Source organism: Hemiscyllium ocellatum, chromosome 7, assembly GCF_020745735.1.
Source record: "Hemiscyllium ocellatum isolate sHemOce1 chromosome 7, sHemOce1.pat.X.cur, whole genome shotgun sequence".
Classification (NCBI taxonomy): domain Eukaryota; kingdom Metazoa; phylum Chordata; class Chondrichthyes; order Orectolobiformes; family Hemiscylliidae; genus Hemiscyllium; species Hemiscyllium ocellatum.
Window position 1 is genome coordinate 108,414,908 of NC_083407.1, and position 22,140 is coordinate 108,437,047.

Below are 22,140 nucleotides of genomic sequence, written 5' to 3' on the forward strand. Positions count from 1 at the left end.
CCCATTGGAAGCACTAAATCATCTTTCACATCTCTTTACTACTTCCTTTCAATCTGTCATTCTCAAGCCAATACCAGTTTCGGCTTCCATCCTCTTCCAAAGATAAATAATGGATCTGTTTCAAGAAGGTCTACTGTGTCAACTTTCAATCCTGACAATATTCTTTTGCGTTTTCCCCAACTACATCTTGTAATGTCCTCTGCCACTTTAACAATTTAGGTTCTTTGACTCCAACCCTCTGCTTTTTAGGCAGTTACTTTAGTTACTCACCAAGATTTTGTCTACACAACTTCTACAAGAAGGCCAGGATCTTCCAGTAAAGAGGAAGGACAAGGGTGGCAAGGTAAGGGACCCTTGGATAACAGGGAGGTTGTAAATTTAACCAAAAAGCAAAAAGAAGCATATGTCAGATTTTGGAAGCTGAAATTGCATAGGACCCATGAGGAAAATGTAGAAAGCAGGAAAGAATTCAGCAAGGAATTCGAAAAACTAGAAGAGGCCATGAAATGACCTTGGCAAGTATGGTTAAAGAGAACCGCAAGGCATTCTATTTTTACATTAAAAACATGAGGATAACTAGGGAGAAGATAGGAGCACTTAAGGATAAAGGAGGGAACTTGTACTTGGAGGTAGAGGATATGGACAAGATTCTAAATGAGTACCTTGCATTGGTGTTCACCCAGGAGAAGGATATGGAGGGTAGTGAGATTTGTGTGGAGCATGCTAATATATTCAGGCATTTTGAGATCAAGAAGGAACTGGTGTTGGGTTTCTTGAAGAGCATTAAGGTAGAAATGTCCTCAGGACCCAAAGTGATCTACTTCAGGTTATTGAGAAGGGCAAGAGAGGAGATTTCTGGGGTCTTGACCAAGATGTTTATATCCTTGCTAGCCACTGGAAAGGTCCTGAAAGACTGGTGAGTAACTAATGTTGTTGTTCTGTTCAAGAAGGGAAATAGGGATAATCCAGGAAACTATAGACTGGTGAGTCTCATATCAGTGGTTGGGAAACTCATGGAGAAAATTCTTATGGTATAGGATTTAGACGCATTTGGAAAAGCATGACCTACTTAGGGACAGTCAACATGGCTTTGTGCAGAGCATGTCATGTCTTAGTAACTTGATTGAATTTTTCGAGGAGGTGCTGAAGGTGATTGATAAGGGGAGAGCAGTGGATGTTGTCAACATGGATTTAGGCATTTAACAAGGTCCCTCATGGTAGGCTTATCCTGAAGAATAAGATACATGGGATCCATGGTGACTTGGCCACGTGGATTCAGAATCTGCTTGCTCATAGAAGGCAGAGGTTAATGGTAGAAAGGTGTTTTTCTGGCTGGAGGTCTGTGACTCATGGTGTTCTGCAGGGATCCAAACTGGGGCCTCTGCTGTTTGTGATATGTATAAATGACTTGGATGAAAATGTAGATGGGTGGGTTAGTAAATTTACAGATGATACAAAGATCAGTGGAGTTGTGGATAGTGTAGAAGGTTGTCAAAGGATACAGCGGGATACAGATCAGTTGCAGATATGGGTGGTGAAATGACAGATGGAGTTTAATCTAGGTAAGTGTGAGGTGCTGCACTTTGGGAGATCAAATGTTAGGGAAAAGTATAGAGTTAGTGGTAGGACCCTGAACAATATTGATGTACAGCGGGATGTTGGGGTTCAAATCCATAGCTCCCTGAAAGTGGCCACACAGGTATGTAGGGTGGTAAAGAGAGCATATGGCTTGCTTCCCTTAATTGGTAGGGGATTGAGTACAAGAATCAGGATGTCATGTTGCAGCTTTGTAAGACTTCGGTCAGGCCACACTGGTATTGTGTTCGATTCTGATTGCCACGTTACAGGAAAGATGTGAAGGATTTAGAGAGGGTGCAGAAGAGATTTCCCAGGATGCTGCCTGGATTAGAGGGTATGAGCCTTAAGGAGAGACTAGGAAAACTCAGGTTGTTTTCTCTGGAGCGGTGGAGGATGTGGGGAGACTTGATAGAAGTCTATAAAATTATGGGATGTATAGATAGGGTTGATGGCCAGAATCTTTTTCCCAGAGTTGAAATGCCTAATACTAGGGGTCATGCATTTAAGGCGAGAGGGGGAAAGTTCAAAGGAGATGTGAGGGCCAAGTTTATTTTACGCAGAGTGGTAGGAGTCTGGAATGTGCTGCTCGGGGTGAAGGTGGAGGCAGATACAGTAGGGGCTTTTAAGGGACTTCTAAGTAAGCACATAAATATGCAAGGAATGGAGGGATATGAACCAATCGCAGGCAGAATGGACTAGTTTAATTTGGTGTCATGTTCGGCACAACATCTTGGGCCAAAAGGCCCGTTTCTGTGCTGTACAGTTCTATGTTCTATGTTCTACGTCACCAACACTGAGTGACCTGGCCACATTTGAATATATTGCCACCTTTGGCTGAACGTGTCATGCCAAATATCTTGTGAACCTTACTTAGCTTCAACTACAAAGTGTTGCTAGTGAAACCTCTGAACCTCATTTTTTTTTTTGTAGGCATTGTCCAACAGAGTTTCTTTCAACAGAGTTGTTCTCAATCTGGTCTCATCCCCAGTTAAGGTGATGACTGTTTATGTCACTCACTGCTGTCGTTCTAATTCTATGTTTCCAAATTTCTCATTACATTTAGGTGATGCTGACACCTCCCTTCATCTGTTCTGTTGAGTTCCATTTCTGGCAGCAGACTTACCACAGACATTCATTACGAGCCAAACGATATTCCCAATAGCTGTGTGTCTACTCAGTATGACTTTCTGTTTTAACCTTGTTTTATCTGCATTCTTGTATCCCAGTTTCTCTAACTTCTTGCATCTGTTCTGATATCATGATTTGGCATCGTAACTTTTTTAATGTCTCTTTTCATTCATCTGAGACTCCTCCTGGATTTTAGTTGACAAAGTGATATGCGTAGATTCAGCTGTAGCCTTCAAAAGGGAATTGGTTAACTGGAGAAGGAAGTTACATGAAATGGGTTGTGTGGAGGAAGCAGGGGAAGGTGGTTGGTGAAATTCACTGGGGAAGACAGACTCTGGATGATGCTCAAAAGAGCAGGTATGGACCAAGTTGATCAAATGTTGTGCTTTTGTGCTGTGCTATCTTGTCCTTTTGGATGAGCACCAAAATGCAACCAACATTTCTTTCTCGGTTGATTTATTTATTGTAATATGTACCAAAGTACAGTGAAAAGCTTTGGTTACGATCAGTACAGGCAGGTCATAGTAAGTAGTGATGTAAAGAACAAAGGATTTTAAATGGAGGTATCACACAGGGAGTATAAGAGAGATCAACGTTAGTAAAATCAGCATTAATAGAGGATATAGTTTAAGGTGTAGGTTTGCTCGCTGAGCTGTAGGTTTGATATCCAGACGTTTCATTACCTGGCTGGGTAACATCATCAGTGGTGACCTCCAAGTGAAGCGAAGCTGTTGTCTCCTGCTTTCTATTTATATCTTTCTCCTGGATGGAGTTTGTGATGTTATTTCCTGTTCGTTTTCTGAGGGGTTGATAGATGGTATCTAGATAGATGTTTTGTCCCATCCGTGTGTCTTTTTGTGGCTAGCTCTCTCCCTCGTAGCCCTACACACGGATGAAAAAAAACCACCATTTTGACTGGGACAACACATCTACCCTGGGACAGGCTAAGCAAAGACATGCCAGAGAATTCCTAGAGGCCTGGCACTCCAACCACAACGCCATAAACAAACACATAGATCTAAATGCCATCTATCAACCCCTCAGAAAACAAACAGGAAATGACATCACCACAAACCCCAGGAACCCCATCCAGGAGAATGATATAAACAGTAAGCAGGAGACAACAGCTTCGCTTCACTTGGAGGTCGCCACTGATGATGTTACATGGCCAGGTAATGAAACGTCTGGATATCAAACCTACACCCTAAACCTCAACCTGAGCTACAAACCTTCACAAACCTTACAGAGGATATAGTGTCGATAAGGCCAGGAAGAAGCTGTCCCTGAACCTACTGGGAGAGATTGTAAGAAATCATTACCAGGGTAGCAAGGGACTTTGATGTTGGCAGCTTTTCTGCAGAAGCGTCCCATGTAAATGGAGTCCATGGGTGGAAGGTTGGCTCCTGTGATGGCCTGGGCTGTGCACACCACCCTCTGTAGTTGCTGGGCAGAGCAGTTTGCATACCAGGCCATTATGTATCCGGATGGTAGGCTTTCAGTTGTGCATCTGTCGAAGTTGGTAAGGGTCCTTAAGGACATGCCAAATTTCCTGTGCCACCTGAGGAAGAAAGAGGCATTGTTGTCCCATCCTGACAATCGCAGCTGCACGGGAAGACCAGGACTGGTCGGTTGTTATCGTCACTCCAAGGAACTTGACGCTCTCCATCCTCTCGACCTCAATTCTGTTGATGGGGGTATGTTTTACTCCTCTCTTGCTGAAGTCAATGATCAGTTCTTTGGTTTTGCTGATATTAACAGAAAGGTTGTTCTCATTGCACTATGTCACCAAATCTTCTATCTCCCTTCTGTAATTTGGCTTGTCATTGTTAGATATCTGTCCTACTATGGTGGTGTTGACAGCGAACTTGCAGATTCATTTAGTAACACTCTTGTGGGTGTACAGGGAGTACAGTAGGGGGCTGTGGATGCATCCTTGGTGGGCTCCAGTGTTGAGTGTTATTGTGGAGCAGTTTGGTTTGCTTGGTTGTTTTTCCATCAGTGCAGCTTCCACTTGCTTGTTCTTGACACTTTTCCAGACAATCTTGGGGACATTTACCTTTTTCCACAACTTTGACAGGGCTTCAATTCTTCCTTCTGTGTGTTAGGGAACAATTTATGTGTTGCTTCCTTCAATTTAGGATGAACTTGAATCCAAATTTTCAGCACTGACTCAAGGCTGGCACATGATGCATCAGTGCATTAATGATAGAGAGCATCACTGTCGCAAGTGCTGTCTTTGTGATGATAAACTAAGAATCCATCTGTGCTCTCAGGTGGACAAAATAAACCTCATGACTCTATTGAATTAAAATTAGAAGTGGTAGATATTTTCCAGCTAATGTTGTTGAAATAGATCACTCGGTGATTGCTATTTACAGGCCCCAGCTCTGTGTAAATTGGGGGCTAGGTTTCCCAGAGTATAGCTTAATTATAATATAATTTGCCTACACTTCAAAACTACTTATTTATTGGCTGTAAAACACGTTAAATTGTCCAGAAGTTGTTGAAAGATGCCATATTCATGCAATTTCTTTCTTGTTAGTGAGTTGTACCTACATTGTAGAAGCTGAATGTATTCTTTACTTTAACTGCCCATTCCACTCTCTTGAATCTATCCTCAAACCATTACATTGTTCAAAACCGAATCTCGCATCTATTTGTGAATAACCTTCTCTCTCCTGGGCAGTCTGAAGCTATTCATTTTTACATTCACTTGAGTAGCTTGATTATCACCATTTTCTTACAGGCTAGCGCAGGTGTGGAGTTAGTCTGTTACTGTCTGAGGAAAGAGATTTGTATTGGTGTTGCTACGTGAGCACGATATCAGAAAATAGTTCTGGCAAGCATCTGACCTCAAGGTTATAGCCTGCTGTCTTAGTAACATTGTTTTTTTTCTTTTTTATTTGAATTTTTCAACATTTGCAACATAATTTCAACATAATCTTTTCATTAACTAGTTTGTTCCTTAAATATCTTTTTGTTGATGCAATGAAATGGAATTTGTGATGTTATATTTCATGTTTTAATTAATCTACTTTTAATCCCTTTTCAACTCCCACTTTTTGTTTTGTTCAGTTATCCCCTTTAAAAATTATGAATGCTACTAACAGAAGCACAAAGTTTAATGTTTCTACACAGTGGGGAAAGATGGTTAAAACAATTTACTCCGTTTGCCTCATTGATATTCAACAGAGCACCATGCCTCTGTATTGGTTCCTCATAGACATATTCTTGTCAAGGTAAAATTGATTTGATTCCTTTCTCAATGTATATGAGTTTTTTTTTCCTGTGCAGCTTCCAGATTTTTTCACTAGATAATTAGATAAAAAGGTAGATGTTCCACTTTTGCAAGACTCTCATGAAACAGGTTTGATTTGTTCTGAGGATGTAAGTACCTGCTGTAAATCAGTTTTCAGCCCTAGCCGTTTGTCTTTGAAGCCTGATTTGATTGACAGTTATGCCAAGAACTATTAACAACTGCAGTAGTTCACATAATTCAATCACCTAGTTCTGTGTTGCTTAATTGGTTGTTTTCACTACCTAAAATATCATGCATGACAAATAATTTCAACTGAAGAACCACAAGGAAATGAATTGTCAGGATTCTGATCTCAAGGGTTTTGACATATTGTTAAAAGTGAATGACTGAATGAAGGACCCATTGATACATATTCTGCTTCAGTATAATTTTACTCATGATAAACACACTATAATATTTAGCCTGAGCTACATTGTCTGTCAGGCTGATATGTTTCAGTTAAATGGAGAAATCCAGAAGACATAATGAGTGGGCTATACATATTCCTTGCACCAATAACATAACGATTTGTTGTTCAATCTGCAGCATATCATCTAATGCATCAAGCATAAGATTATCTTTTGGCTTGAAGAAATCACAGGTTTATCCATGATAGTTTACAGTTTGCATTCAAAAAAATGTACTGACTAAAAGCCTAAATTGTAGCAGCAGGTTTGCAATCTTTGACTTTACTTTCCCAAATACACTGCTGACTTGTCGCACTGAGTGGATATTATTGTGGTTCGGAGGGGATTCACAGCTCGATGATCTGAATGTAAATCTAGTTTGAGAGCAGTTAACTTAAGGAAAAAATAAAGCCCAAAACAAATAAAATGATTATTGTGGAGAAAAGAATTTTGATTTAAAAACAGACAAAACTGAAGAGAAAACAGTACAGTATACTAGCTAAAAAAGAAATCATTGAAAAGTGAGTGCAGGTAGGTCCATCAGTTAACAATCACCATTGTAATCTGTAGATGATATTTCAATTGCATTCCTTTAACCTTCATCTCCTTTGTTATAATAGAAAATTGTGGATTTTTTAAAAATATAAGCCTATTTTAAAATGGAATGGCACAAGTTTGAAATTAACTTAAACAATTTAATCCATATTTATAGGAAATAGATCGTGTTTTAATACAACCTTTTTTAAACAAAATTTTACCAGATGGATTGCCTGTAATTACAGAGTTTGGCTGGGTGGCAGGTGAAAGAAATCAAAGTATTAATTCAGATTTTTTAATGAAATTAGGAAAAGGACTTGGTTATACAGATTTTGGTTAGACGAATTTTTAAGGTTCAGTTAAAGTCTCCAGCCTTATTGTGAAGGTCCCTTGTGATTGATCATCCAACAAAGGATGACCTCATGACATGAGAAAGTCCTGATAGCAGGTAAATGAGACTAAAGGAAAACAGTTAATTGATAAAATCTCAACTGCCTTTTACCCTCCCCCGCCTTTCCTATTTTCACTGACTGATCTTAATGAAATCTTAATCCATTCGTTAAAATCCATGTTTAGTATTTGAAATCTGTGAAGTTATTTTAGTCGTTGCAAAATTATGTAGTATATCTGTAGGAGTGCAAATGACTATTGGAATTTGGTCAGTGACCTGTGATACTAGAGAAACAAACAGATTTTTAAAAATTGAGGAACCAGGGTAAAAGGCCAAAGCTTAACAAGTTATTTAAGACAAATTTCAAGGTAAACACAGTGGCTCAGTGGTTAGCACTGCTGCCTCTCAGCACCAGGGTCCCAGGTTCGATTCTAGCCTCAGGCGACTGTCGGTGTGGTGTTTGCACATTCTCCCCGTGTCTCCATGGGTTTCCTCCGGGTACTCAGTTTTCTCCCACAGTTCAAAAATGTGCAGGTTGGGGGAATTGACCATGCTAAATTGCCCATAGTGTTAGGTATATTAGTCAGAGAGAAATGAGTCTGGATGGGTTACCCTTCGGAGGGTTGGTATGGACTGGTTGGGCCTAAGGGCCTGTTTCCGCATTGTAGTGAATCTAAATCAAGATGTAACACTTGGTCTTTACGTTTCAGGGGCACCCCTGCAGTCTGGTAAGACTGCGGTGATTTTACCTTTTCTCGGAAGAGTGTTCTGACAGACAGCGTCACAGTGAAGCAGTCTGGGAAGAGTGTCCTCACAGTCAGCGTCACAGTGAAGCAGTCTGGGAAGGGTGTCCTCACAGTCAGCGTCACAGTGAAGCAGTCTGGGAAGAGGGTCCTCACAGTGTCACAGTGAGACAGTCTGGGAAGGGTGTCCTCACAGTCAGCGTCACAGTGAAGCAGTCCAGGCGGAAGATTACTGCTTGTTGGGAAGAAACAGAATAACATCACAGGAAAGCTGGAGTGGTCTTACCTTACTAAAGGTTCTAGGTACGGTCAAGTAAATATTTGCAACTTCTTCTGCCTCTAGTTTGTGTGGTCTCTTTGTGGTTTATAGTTTCTATTGGCTGTATTCTGTAGTAACAAAGAACAGGAAAGGAGGCGCTAGACAGACTAATATTATTTGAAAATAAACATCTTCGAAAAGGTTTAATTTAAAATCTTAGGAGACCTCAAAGCTATGGTCTGCTCCTCTGATTCTATGATAGATGCCAGACACACTTCTCGTGGAATCTGCCATCACAGAAAGTGGTTCAGCCAAAACATTGTGTTTTCAAGTAGGAGAGAGATATAGCTCTTTTGGTTAAAGGGATCGAGGGCGATGGGGCGATGGTGGGATTAGGGTATTGGGCTTGATAATCAGCCATGGTCGTAATGATTACTGGAGCTGGCTTGAGGGCAAATGGCCTACTCCTGCTCATATCTTCAGGTTCTATAGTCCCAGGGTTAAAGACAGGTGCTACTTTAGAGGAAGTTAGCAGTCACCCAAGTAATGAGAATGGAGGTCAGTTATTGGTGAGGTCAGATCAGAATGCTGGGCACATTTCCCTGAAAGACATTTGTGAACCAGTTAACTTTTCAAGGATTTCATCCTTTTTTTCCTGTTATAGTTCACGAATGATTAATGTGTTTCCATCACAGCCAGCCCATTTTCACTTACTAATGATCCATATTGTCATCTTTTCTTCCTTCCTGGCTCACTGTTATCCATCCATTTGTCTGCCCAACTGTTGTTCTCTCTCTCTGGACTCAATGCCCACCTATCCCATTCGCCTTTCACCATACCCTGTCCCCACTGACCCCCTGTCTTCAGTTGCCATCAGTTCTGAAGAAAGTTTCACTGAACCTGAAACGTTAACTCTACTTTAACTCTAGATGCTGCGAGACATGCTGAGTTTCTCCAGTCATTTATGCTTTTGTTCCCAGAACATTAGTCTGAGGCTCTGGATTACTAATCCAGTGACATTGTACAATGACACCGCTGCCTGATGTATAGCAAAGGATACTGGATTGGTTCTTGCATTTGGAATCCATGTTGACTGAAGTGAAATTAATTTTAACTGTAATGCATGTAGAGAAGTGCTGTTCAACTGCAATGTAGGTTGAGTGGTATGCAAAAGTAAATGACAATAGGACAATAAACAAAAATAAGATTGACAGAATATTCTTTGTGTAGATACATATCTAAAGTAGTATTGATAAAGATTCCTTTGTTCCATTCTTTTTCTTCATCTTTTTCAAACTATAGCACTATTGGTTGTAGATGTATTATTTTAAATTTAACTAACCATTGTTTCTCAGAAAGCCAACTAACCAGTTTTATTGTTTACAATTTCCCTTGGATTATTAATTGATTCTGTCATCCTGCAAGTTACTCATTAATGTTGGTTGGAATAATATCTGTGGACCTAGGGGCTAGATTCTGAAGTGTGCCTGGAATCACTCATCTCTGCTGTTGCTTATTTTGGTTGTAGGCCTTTTAAGTTGTATGCATTTTACTGGAGGAATTTTTTTTGTTCTGGCTTCATTATTGTTACCCAAAAGAAAATTCAAACTTAAAAAGTAGAAACTCATTATTGAAGTGAACAGTTGAGACTGTCAGCTCATATTTTACTTGTGGTTGGCATGCAACCCCAGAACTTTGAAAGTATGAATATTTTTGTAGCCTGTGATTGTTATACTGATACCCAGCTATAAACATTTTTATTGTACTCTTCCTACAATTTTTAACATTTCAAATGATTTTGAGAGAACGTCTTCTCATTAAAACCATTGTTTCAATCTGACATCTTACTGACGAATGAGTAATTTCACCCAACTGATAAACTGACATGCTTATCTCCCTTACACAATCTGGTCGTGGACTAGTCGCATACACGCCAATGTGGTTTACAGTGAACTGTCCTCTCAAAGCTGAGCAACTGCTCAGCAAATACTGCAATGGTACAAGAAATAGACCTGTCACATCCTTCTCAATAACTCGAAGTGAGCTAAGATGCTTTGGCAGTGACACCCATTTATACAAATTAATTAATAAAGGTGTGGAACAAAAGAGAGAGTTCTTCTCCATGTAAAGGCAGTGATTTCCATGACTGTTTTATCCCTGTGATCAGAGTGAATTGTATGCATTTATTCAGGTCATTTAATTCATTCCATAATTGCTTAAATGTATCAGTTATGTACCTTTGGCATAAGGAAGATTATTTTGAAGGACTTGCTGTAATTCTCATCCCTAGTAATTTGATGGAACAATAGCTCTTCAGTAGCTTTGCTATGTTTGCACATTTTCTATATAAATGTTTGTTTAGAGTTCAGGTTCTAAATGTCAGTCTTGTCTGATAGGGTCAAGGTGATGCTAGTTAATTCAACCTTTTTTTACAAACAGGAATAACTTCAAAAATACGGTTTTAAGAAGATATTTCCTGTTACACTTGTTCATCAAGGTATCTTTACATAGCCTTAGGTTGCCACGAAGGGGTAGTCTTCTCAGCCTTTCCCCTTGGTGTGATGCAGTGCCCCTCAGGTTAAAGCCACCACTAGTTGTCTCTCTGTAATAAAAGAATGCCCGATTCTTTTGTAGAATTATTATGACTTTCCTGTTTGCCTTTAATAAATTTAATTTGAATTTGTAGATTGTGCAATGAAACTGAGTGACTAACATTGTTATGCAAATGGATTTTTATTTATGAGTAGAAATATCAAAGGGATTTGTTACAGTTCAGATCATTTTAATTTTCTCCTCCTTTTGCTGATTTATTATTGTTTTGCACTTTGCCCTTTTGTAGGCTGTACTTCTCACACTGAAAGGTTTATGGCTACCTAGGTGAAGTCTGGGTCTCCTTCCCTTTCCTAATCCACTCCAAATGTTTGGAAAAATCAACTCTTCATTTTTATTTCAATTAACCTGTTCAGATGTGCGATGATACAGCTCTGGACCAAGTGGGATTGGAACTTGAATCCTCCGGCCCAGAGATAGGGATGCTACTACTGCATCACGGCTTTTTTTCTAATTTCCAATTCGTAGCTTTTTGTTGTGTAGATACACTGAGTTTATACAGTGCTGGAGGAAACTGTTGTTTCATGTCTAGCTTTAAGGTGGTCCCCTCACAAAATCCCTTCCTCCTTTCGGACTTTGCATTCCAGTGTCACTTCTACTTGTTATTTGTAGGGTAATTGGTAAGCATATTTGTCACAGGTTGATGTCTGCAGGTGAAATGCCTAAACCCCTCCATGCTGGCAAAATGTTGGATCTTGTTCGCCTCTTACCAGTTGGCAATGTTTCACTGCGTACTCGAGAGCAACACCCAAATGTGCTTTTACACACAACTGAACATTTTGTTTCCCCTACCACCAAATCACCCATGGTATTTTTTTTTACTTCTTAACCAATCCCCATGTTTTCCAGTTGATTGATTTATGCGCGAAGCCTGTCAAGGCAATGCAGACCATCAAAGGTGCAGGAGAGGGGGGAAACATAGTCTTTTATTTATATCCAGAAGTGCTTTTATACACCTCTTTTTCCTATCACCAAATGGCCATGTTTGTTTTTTTTCATTTATTAAGTACCAGCGATAAATGGCCCATGTTTCCAATTGAATATTTATCTGCAAAGCCAGATAAGGGCAATGCAAATCAAACAAAGGTTAGGAGGAGCAAGAAGGGGCTAAATAAAAATGGCGTTGGAGAAAACCAAGCCTTACTTTTTAAGATATCACCCATTCAGAGATGTTACAACACACCTCTTGGGCAGGTGGAACTTGAAACCAGACCTCACTGGCTCAGAGGTAGGGCCTACCACTGCACACAAGGGCCGTAGAAAACCAGTCCTCCATATCTGTTACACCAACTTGTTCTGAGGTTGTTATGACACATCTCTAGAATAGAGGAGACTTGAATGCAGGCAGCCTGGCTCAGAGATAGGGACACAACCACAGCATCATAGGAGCCAGGAAGCCAGCCCTTTTCTTCCTCTCTTTATTTGGAAATGTTATCAAGCAAAACTGAATGGCTTTCTCATCACCAAATCCCCGTGACTTTTGTTTTTACCTTGTATATTACTTCTCTGTGCTAATTCATGGCCACTCCTTAATGCTGCCCTGTAGTGTCAACCTAGATTACAAAGTTTTTATTCCCAGTACTTCAGGGAAAATCATTAAAGATTTTAGATGTTTTCTGTTCAAAAATGTTATTATACCTTGTGGAGCAGGTGGGATTTGAACCTGGGTCTCCCAGTCCAGGGGTGAGGACACTGCCACTGCACCACAAAAGTGCCACATCTCTTTTTCTTTTCTATCCAGTAGTGTTATCATACAAAGATGATAACATACAAATTTTCTAACACCAAAATCACTGTGACTTGATTGATGTTAATTTTGTCCTTTTGTAATTACTAACTACCACCAGTAATCACCCATGTAGCCAGTAAGATATTTACAAACAAAATCTATTATGGGCAATGCAAATCATTAAAAGTGAGGGGGAGGTAGGGTGAGAGGGAAGGGGCTAAATAAAAATGAAGTTGGAGGGGTGAAATCAGCCTTATTTTTCTAAACAACCTGTCCAGATTTAGCTATTGCATTTTTTTGGGGGCAGGTGGCGACTTGAACAGAAGCCTCCTGATCTGGAGGTAGAGCACCATCCCAGCACCAAAAGAGCCTTCGAGCTTTTTCATTTGACTTAATTTTTCTAATCAACCCATTTGGAGATGCTGTTACACACCTCTGGAGCAGATGGGAGTTGAACCTGGGTCTCATGGTTCAGCATAGGGACACGACCACAGTGCCACAAGAGAGCCACAGCCCTTAATAAGCATCAGGTGCCCCCTGTTGTCTTAAGCATGCCTTTCAATGGGCCATCTGGGCATTACAACATTTGCATATCCTTCTAACTAACGGCCAGCATATGTCCTTCACGGTTTTTTAAATTACTGTTTTAATGTCTAATTTTTTTCTGAGACTTAGAGTGTTGAGTTTAGTTATGTGGATAGATTTTTCATCACCATGACCTGAGCACTCTGCTTAAGTGGCAAAGAGTATAGAATAGTTTTTAAAGGCTTTAGTGCCTTTGTTTCTATCTCCTATAAAATGTGCTTAGTAGAAAAGAAGTTTTATCTGTCCTGTTGCCGAAGTTGCTTCAGTTAAGAATACAGCCCCAGCAGAACTTTTTGGCTTTTCTGTCATTGTTCAATGCCTTAGCACTGAGGTTTTATTTAATCTAGCAGCAGTAGACCAAAGTATTAGAACTGCATTATTATATCAGTGTACAAGACATTGGAAATAAAAATGAAGTTATGGCAAAATCTGAAATTCCATCCATTGCAGTTGTGATTAGATTAGATTACTTAACAGTGTGGAAACAGGCCCTTCAGCCCAACAAGTCCACACCGACCCTCCGAAGAGCAACCCACCCAGACTGATTCCCCTACATTTACCCCTTCACCTAACACTACGGGCAATTTAGCATGGCCAATTCACCTAACCTGCACATTTTTGTGACTGTTGGAGGAAACCAGAGCATCTGGAGGAAACCCACACAGACACGGGGAGAATGTGCAAACTCCACACACACAGCTGCTACCACTCGCTGTCTTCTGTTGGCCAGCCAATTCTGTATCCAGACAGCTAAGTTCCCCTGTATCCCATTCCTCCTGACCTTCTGAATGAGCCTACCATGGGGAACCTTATCAAATGCCTTGCTGAAGTCCATATACACCATATACACTACATCCACAGCTTGACCCTCATCAATTTATGTTGTTATTGACTTGTCTCAGTTGAGAGGTGATAGTTTTGATAAGAAAAATCAGGAGAGGCAACATAAGATAAAAATTACAATTCTAAAGCAGATGCCGAAGTAAAGATTTATAAAATGGGGACATAGAATACAAAACAAGAACATTAGATAAACCTATATTTAAAAACCGGTTCCTACTCATCCCAAACATTGTGTCCAGTTCTGGACATTCCTGTTTAGGATGGATGTGACAGAGGGTACTGAAAGGATTCATAGGGTGACAAACTTCAGTTACATAGATTGGATAAGCTGGACCCTTCTGTTTGGAAAGGAGAAAATTGAGAAACGTTTTGACAAAATCTTTCAAAATCTTGTGACATTTGGACAAAATGTATGGAGAGAAACTGTTCTCGTTTGTGGAATGAACCACGAGGGGAGGTGATTGATGTAGTGCGACAGACGAGGCAACGTTGAGGCAAGGAAAAGCTTTTTTTTTAAAACAACGAGTGGTTAGGACTTGGGATACACTCAGTTTGGTAGAGACATATTCAGTCTTGGCTTTCAAAAGAGATGTTAGTTAACTGAACAGAAAATCTTGCAGAACTGCAGAGTATGGTGGTGAATGGAGCAAGGTTCTAATTCTTGCAGAAAGCCAGAATTGCCTTGATGAGCCAAATGACATTCTGTGCTGTAACCATTCTATGATTTTACAGTAGCATCCTTATCTGGGCAGTACTGGGACCTGTGTCCTCACGATGGGGGTGTGGGTGCTAGTGCTGTCAGGGTGGGTTTCTACAGGAATGGCAGAAAGATGAGATCCTAAGCAGGGAGAACAAGGAGAGAGAAGCAGGGATAGAAGCAAAAAGTAGAAAGGTAAAAAGCAAAAGAGGAAGACAGAAAGACCAAGGGCAAAAGACCAATGGGGCCATAGTACAAAGTAAAGCTAAGACTAACAGTGTTAAAAAGGACAATTCTAAGGCAGTGCAAATAGATACAAATAGTTATGATACATTTACAATTACAGAGTCAAAGCTGCAGGATTATCTAGGATGGAAACTGAACATCCAATGGTATTCATGAGGCCAAACAAAAGCAAAAGTGGTTGGGGAAGCACTGTATAAAGGAGGAAATCAGTGCCAGAGTGAAGGAGAAAATAGGATTGGAAAACTATGATGTGGATTCTGTACAGGTGGAGCTGAGAAGAAATAAAGGACAGAAAACATTATTGGAGGTTGTCTTTAGGTCCCCAAACAGTAACAGAGACATAAGGGAAAGTATTAAACAAGAAATCAGAGATATATGCATTAAGGGTGCAACCATGATAATGGTTGATTTTAATTTGCATATCATTTGGACACTGTACAACCAATGGTGTTGTGAAGGAGAATTTCCTAGAGTATGTACATGATTTTGTTTTAGACCACTGTGTTGAGGAATCAGCCAAAGAACAGAATATTCTAAACTTGGTTTTGTGTAATGAAGAAGACGCCTTGTACAACAATCTTGTCGAGTGATAACTTTTTTTAATAAGACAGAAAATGATATAGTTGAATGTGATGTTAGGATTCTTTATTTAAATTCAGGGAACTGAGTGGGTATCAGGCACAAATTGGTAAAGTTGGAGTGGGGTACTTTACTAAAGCAGTTGGTGGATAGGCAGTGGTTCATATTTAAACAATGTCCATCAATTGCAAAAATGATTTGTTCTAGTCTGATGCAAAAATAAAAGAGGAAAGGTGGCTTGCAAAATGAATTAGGGACAAGTATTAGATTCAAAGATAAGACATAAAAATTGTCAGAAAAAGCAGTAAGCTCAAGGATTGGAAGCATTTTCAAATTAAGCAAACAAGGGAATAAAGTTTTATCAATAGTAAATAGTAATAGAAAACAGTAAAGTTACAGGGATGTGTAATTGAGTGTAAACACCTATAAATGTGTAAAGAGGAAAAGATTAGGAAAGGTAAATGTAAGTTTGTAGAATTGTGAATTTATTTTCGTGTCTTTGAAAACTCTGGACTTAAAGGAGAAAGAGCTGTTTTTAAAAACAGGGATTTACTAGGATGGCAGCAAAATTTTACAGCAAGGAATTCAATACTTATTATGAACTCAATTTTTTGTGGCTATCGATTCCTGTAATGTGCAGAAGATCAGGAGTGGATGTATTGTTTACAGGTGAAACAAATTGGTTCTGAGTTAACTGAGCAAGTTGGAGCCTAAAACAAGTTACAGATAGACACCAAGTGAGAGAGAGAGAGCGCGCGAGAGGGACACACAGAAGGGTGAGCTGTTATTCTCTCCAACAGAAGCTGCCTATTATTTGTTTGACTGTGTGTAAAGACACAGTTTTTATAATGGGATAAAAAATTTAAGTTAGTAATGTTATATGTCGTTGATTTGTATCTGCTTGCTAGTGGCTATAGCCAAATTAATTATGATAACTGATGATTCTTGTTTAGTTCAGAAATCTGCTGTGTGCTTTCTATTAACCTTGGTCTGAAAGTCAGGTGAATTGGGGTACTGTACATAGCCTTTTTAAAAAAGACATTGAACATTTGGAACAGTAGGTTTTGATTTATGGTGCGCTATCCAATGTGTTTTAATAGGTCCCTTACAGTTAGAAGCTGGGAAAATTATTATGGGGAACAAAAAAAAGAAAAATTGAACACCTACTTTAATTCTGTCTTTACAAAAGAGGACACAAATAACTGCAGAAATGTTCGGAAACCAAGGGTCTAATGAGAGGATGAAGTTGAAGGAAATCAGTCTAAGTGAGAAAATGGTGTTGGTGAAATTAAGCCTGACCAATCACCAGGGTCTGATAATGTACACTCTGGAGTACTAATGGAAGTGGCCTCAGAAATATTGGGTGCATTGTTTGCCATCTTCCAAACGTCTATAGACTGTGGTGCAAATTGGAGGGTGGCAAATGTTACCCCACTACTTAAAAAGGGAGCAAGCAAACAAACAGAATTGCATACCTGATAGCCTAAAATAGCAGGAAAATGCTGGAGTGTGTTATAAAAGACATGATAAAAGAACATTTAGAAAGCATTAATTGGATTCGACAAAACCTTCATCGGTTTATGAAAGGCAAATCATACTGAACAAATCCACTGAACTTTTTTGAGGATGTAACTAGCAGGATAGATAAGGGATGACCATAGATATGGTGTCTTTAGATTTTCAGAATGCTTTTGATAAAGTTGTTCAAGACATTAATGGGCAAAGTTAAAGGGCATGGGATTCCGGTATGATATATTGGCATGGAGCCAGAATTTGTTGACAGACAAGAAACAGAATGGGATTATCTGGATTTGTTTTGAGTGGCAAGCAGTATACTGTAAGGATCAGTGCTTGGACTGCAGCTGTTCATGATATATGAATGAATGAATGACCTGGCTGAAGGTCCTAAATGTAACATTTCTAAGTTTACTGATGACACAAAACTGGATGCAGGAGGATTCAGACTGATGTAGACAAATTGAGGGTGATGGGCAAACACGTGGCAGATGCTGTAGAACATAGCTAAAATGTGAAGTTATACTTTGGTGTGAAAAATAGAATGGAATTGATATATTGGGAAGTGTGGATGTACAAAGGGATCTGGGTGTCCTTGTGAACAAGACAATTAAACAGCTAAGTGCAGGAAGCAATCAGGAGGGTAATTGGTATATTGGCATCTGAATTCAAAAATAGGGATGTCTTACTGCAGTTATACAGGACTTGGTAAGACCACACCTGAAGTATTGCATGCAGTTTTGCTTTTCGTACCTATGAAAGAATATATTGGCTACTGAGGGAGAGGTTCACTAGGTTGATAGCAGGGATGGCAGGACGATCCAAAGAGGAGAGATTGTTTTGACTGGGCCTGTATTCACTAGAGTACAGAAGGATGACCGAAGATTTCATAGAAACTTATACATATTAATAGGGCTGGACAAATTAAATGGAAGGAAGATGTTTTCCCTGATTGAGACCTCTAGCAACAGAGATCACAATCTCAGGATATGGGGTAGACCGTTTCTTCACTATGCATCATAAACCTGTGGAATTTGAGAGAGAGGGAGAGAGAGATTTTTCTTAGATCTTAAAGATTTTAAGTGATATGGGGAGCAAGCGGGATTTTGATATTCAGATAGAGGATCAGCCATGAACCTGCTGTATGGCGGAGCACGTTTGAAGGTGAAGTGGTCTACTCCTTCTGGTTTCTTTGTTTCTGAGTCAGAATTTTGAGTTCAAGCCTCATTTGAGACTTGAGCATTAAAATCTAAAACTCAGTCCCTCAGGATTGGCACTACATTGTTATCAAAGGTGCCATCTTTTTGGTAAAGGGATGTTACACTGAGACTCCACACAAATGTTAAAGATCCCACGGCACAGTTTCAGAGAAGAGCAAAGAGTTATTCCCAGTGGTCTTGCCAAAATTTATCCCACAAACAGCTTAATTCAAATAGTTTAATTATTCATTCATTTAATTGCTGTTTAAAAGGGCTTTGTATGCATATAGCTGCCACATTTCTCCCTGGAGGGACTATACTTAAAATGTGTTTAATTGGCTGTGGCAAGCATTGAAAAGTGCTGAAATTGTGGAAGATAATTTGAGTGAAAGCTCATTCTTTCTTTCCTTCTGTTAACTCTTGTTTGCTGATGCTAAATTTTGGAAACCAAAAGGTGACATCATTCAGCTGCTTATTGTTGATGATGTATGATTTGAAATTTGAACTCTGCATTATTTTGACTCCTATTTACCAGTGTAAAAACTTACAAAAATTGCAAGACTTTTGTACAATCTTCCAACCACTTTTGAATTCATTTCCAGAAGATTATTTCTGTGTTCTTTAAAATGTGCCAATTCAAGCATTTAACATAATAATGGTGCGCTCATTCCTAGCTCATGCAGCAAAGCTGCCTTAGGGACTTTGCATTCTCATAGCTTGCAATATTGTATTCTTCACAAAATGATGAATTGTTGGTACAGGTTTTAAGTAGGAAAATACTGACATTGGAGCAGGGATTCTGTCTCTGCATGTAGTTTAGGTAAAGTAGGCACCAGTGAGCTATCCTAGCACTAGACATTTAATCAGCACCATCAGTCAAATTGATGTTAGCAATCTAAAGCTAGATGCACTTCTGATAGAATCATGGTTTTTTAATTTTAGCATTATTTTAATTATGAGGGTTTTTTAAAAAAAAAATCTCCTCAATACATAATATATTCAGAAACAGCAATACCCTAGAAATTGAGTTGTAAACCCTTGTTTGCAGGCATAAGGTCACTGAGCAAGATCTAAAATGGTGTCCAAGATGAGCACGTGGCACTTGGGATAGAAAGTATGAAGCACTTTTCTTGTGCAGGTCAGTGTGCTTGCGAGTGCCTTGTATGCTAGGAAGGTGTAAAGGAAGGATAAATTGGATGAGTCTTTGCCCAATTGGTAGGATGGGATAAATGGAGTCCTGCAGGGGCCTATGCTGGACCCTCAGCCTTTTACAATTTACATCAATAACTTAGTTGAAAGGAATGAAGGTATAGTAACTTAAAATTGCTGAGGACATGTAGAATGGAAAGTATATTGTGAAGAAGACAACAAGTTTGCATTGGATATATAAAGGGGTAATGAGTGGGCAAGAAACTGGCACATGAAGTATAAAGTGGGAAAATGTGATGTTGCTGACTTTGGCAAGAAGAATAAAAAGCAGACTATTACTTAAACCGAGACTGAATTCTGATGTATAGAGAGATTTAGGGATTCTAAAATGTTACGATGCATGTATAGCATATAATCAAGAAAGTGAAGGGGATGCAAAGCTTTATTTTGAGGGGAATTGAACATTAAAAATGTTTTGCTTCAGTTATTCAGGGCATATCTGAAAATTCTGAATGGTTTTGGACACCTTCTTTAAGGTGGTGAACACCCTCTGCACTCCCATGTTAGGTCCTGAAATTGATTGCTTTCTGCATACTCAACCCATTTACGGTGATTCATAATCCCCATTATCATCTATCTAGCTTCTCATCTTCCCTGACTTAGTATCCACAACTCCTTTCCTTATGTATCCTTTTTCCTGTCTCTCTAGGCTCTGATTCCACCTATCCGTTCACTCCTTTCTCCCCCACCCTGTCATCAGCATAAATATAATCTTTCCTAGATGCTTCTTGTTCTGAAGAAGGTTTGCTGGACTTGAAACTTTAATTCTGTTTTCTGTCCATTAGATACTGCCTGGCCTGCTGAGTTTCTCTGGCGATTTCTGTTTTTGTTTTCTAGCATTTGCAGTTCTCTCTTTTATTTACCAGATTGATAGCTGGAGTGAGCGAGTTGTCTTATGGAGAAAAGTTGAACAAGTTGGGCTTGTTTTCACTGGAATTGAGGAAATTGAGATGTGGTTTGATTAAGATAAGATCCTGAATGGTGGTGACAAGGTGGTTGTGGAAGGGATGTTTACTCTTTCGGGTGAAAAAGTGGTAGGGAACAACTGTTTAAAAATTAGGTATCGCCCTTTTAAGAAGGAAATGAGGAAATTATTTTTCTGAGGATTTTGCATTTGGTACTCTGTCACACAGAGGGAGGTGCGTCCATTGAATAGATTTAAGGCAGAGATAGATAGATCATTCTTAGGCAGGGGGTAGATGGGAATTTGAAGTTCAGTACACTAACGAGTCATCAATGGTTTATTGAATGGTGGAGCAGCCTGCCAGTCAGGGAGAAACAGGAACATTGATAGAGTGGCAAATGTGGAAGCAGTTGTGCTGTCTACCTGACTGACAAATCTCAGAACTGAACCGCTGCCACACTTCTGGAGTGGTGCCTCTGCTGACATAATGATCTGTTGAAAAATAGTTTACGGAACAGCTATGGAATCCTAGGAACCTGTTGTAAATAATGGCTTTCTGACCCAAGCAGCCAGCTGAGCTTCCCGGCCAGCAGTCTGTGCTGTGATTGAAATTTTCAGATTCATTGTGAGAGGTTTATCTTACTGGGTTTCATATGTGAACTGACAGAGCTGATCCCAATCTACAAAGGAAAGGGCAGGACTCCATACTCTGTGCAGAGCATCCTTCCAAGTCAAGATGGTTGTTAGTAAATCTAATTTGCCTTGAGTTAGCATTGAGTTTCATCCATTATTGTTTTGATTACATGCAAGTATTTTGGATGTTAGTGGACAATTTTCTGCTTGTTGGAGTGTTTAATTTCTAAAATGAAATTCTCTGCCTTCTGCCTATGCTGGAATTCAGATTTTGCATTTTAGTTTGTGGCTTTTTTTTGTTCTGAAAATATTGTGTCTCTCCTGTTCAGAGCTTTGCCCACCAACTCTTAATCTTCAAAGTTAGGTCTGCAGTTAAAATGTGGAGGGAAGAGGATGCTGCAGGCCAGAGTGATTTTTATATTTTCTCAATAAGTCATCGATCTGTTTTGAAGTACCAGCTCAGATAAGCTGCATGTTATCTCAAATGAGCAAAGGAAAAGCATTGTGCAGCTACGTGAAATGTCAGATTTTTCTGACCTCTTTCCCATAAAACTCCATGTAGTCAAGGATGTTTGAGCAGTAAGTGATGCTGAAGAAAGTACTTTTAAGTTTCTAGAGCACTGTGTTTTCTTCTTTCTACCTTAACTGATTGCATACTTGCTAGCACTGGAACTTCTTTAGCTTGATAGTGCCACTGGCAGCTAAGGAAGTTACTTGCACTTGTCCACCAATAATTTTTGACATGTTCCAAAAGATGTTCAAAAGGGCGAACAACCTGCTGAGAAAGTATCTAAGAGTTCCCATAGCAGAATGTAAGTAAGATTAGCACGTATTATCTCTGAAACTGCTTGGATAACAGTAAGTGCTGGGTCCTTTGAGACATGAATTTCTATTGTGTTTTTTCTGAAAATTAGCCACCAGGAGAATTTCATAGAATACTCCAATAAGTGACCAAATGAAATCTTTTAAAGGGTGTTGAGAGTGAGCTAAAAGGCCATGTTGGATGATCTGGAGAAAAACATCAGCATTGGCTTGGTGCAGCTAGTTTTG

At 39.5% G+C, this 22,140-nt stretch overlaps 1 protein-coding gene across 2 annotated transcripts in view; it reads left to right on the forward strand.

Annotated features, from left to right (window-relative positions):
• Window positions 1–22,140, forward strand: part of bard1 (BRCA1 associated RING domain 1) — a 176,705-nt gene that overhangs the window by 53,181 nt on the left and 101,384 nt on the right. The gene's annotated exons all lie outside the window — the stretch shown is intronic.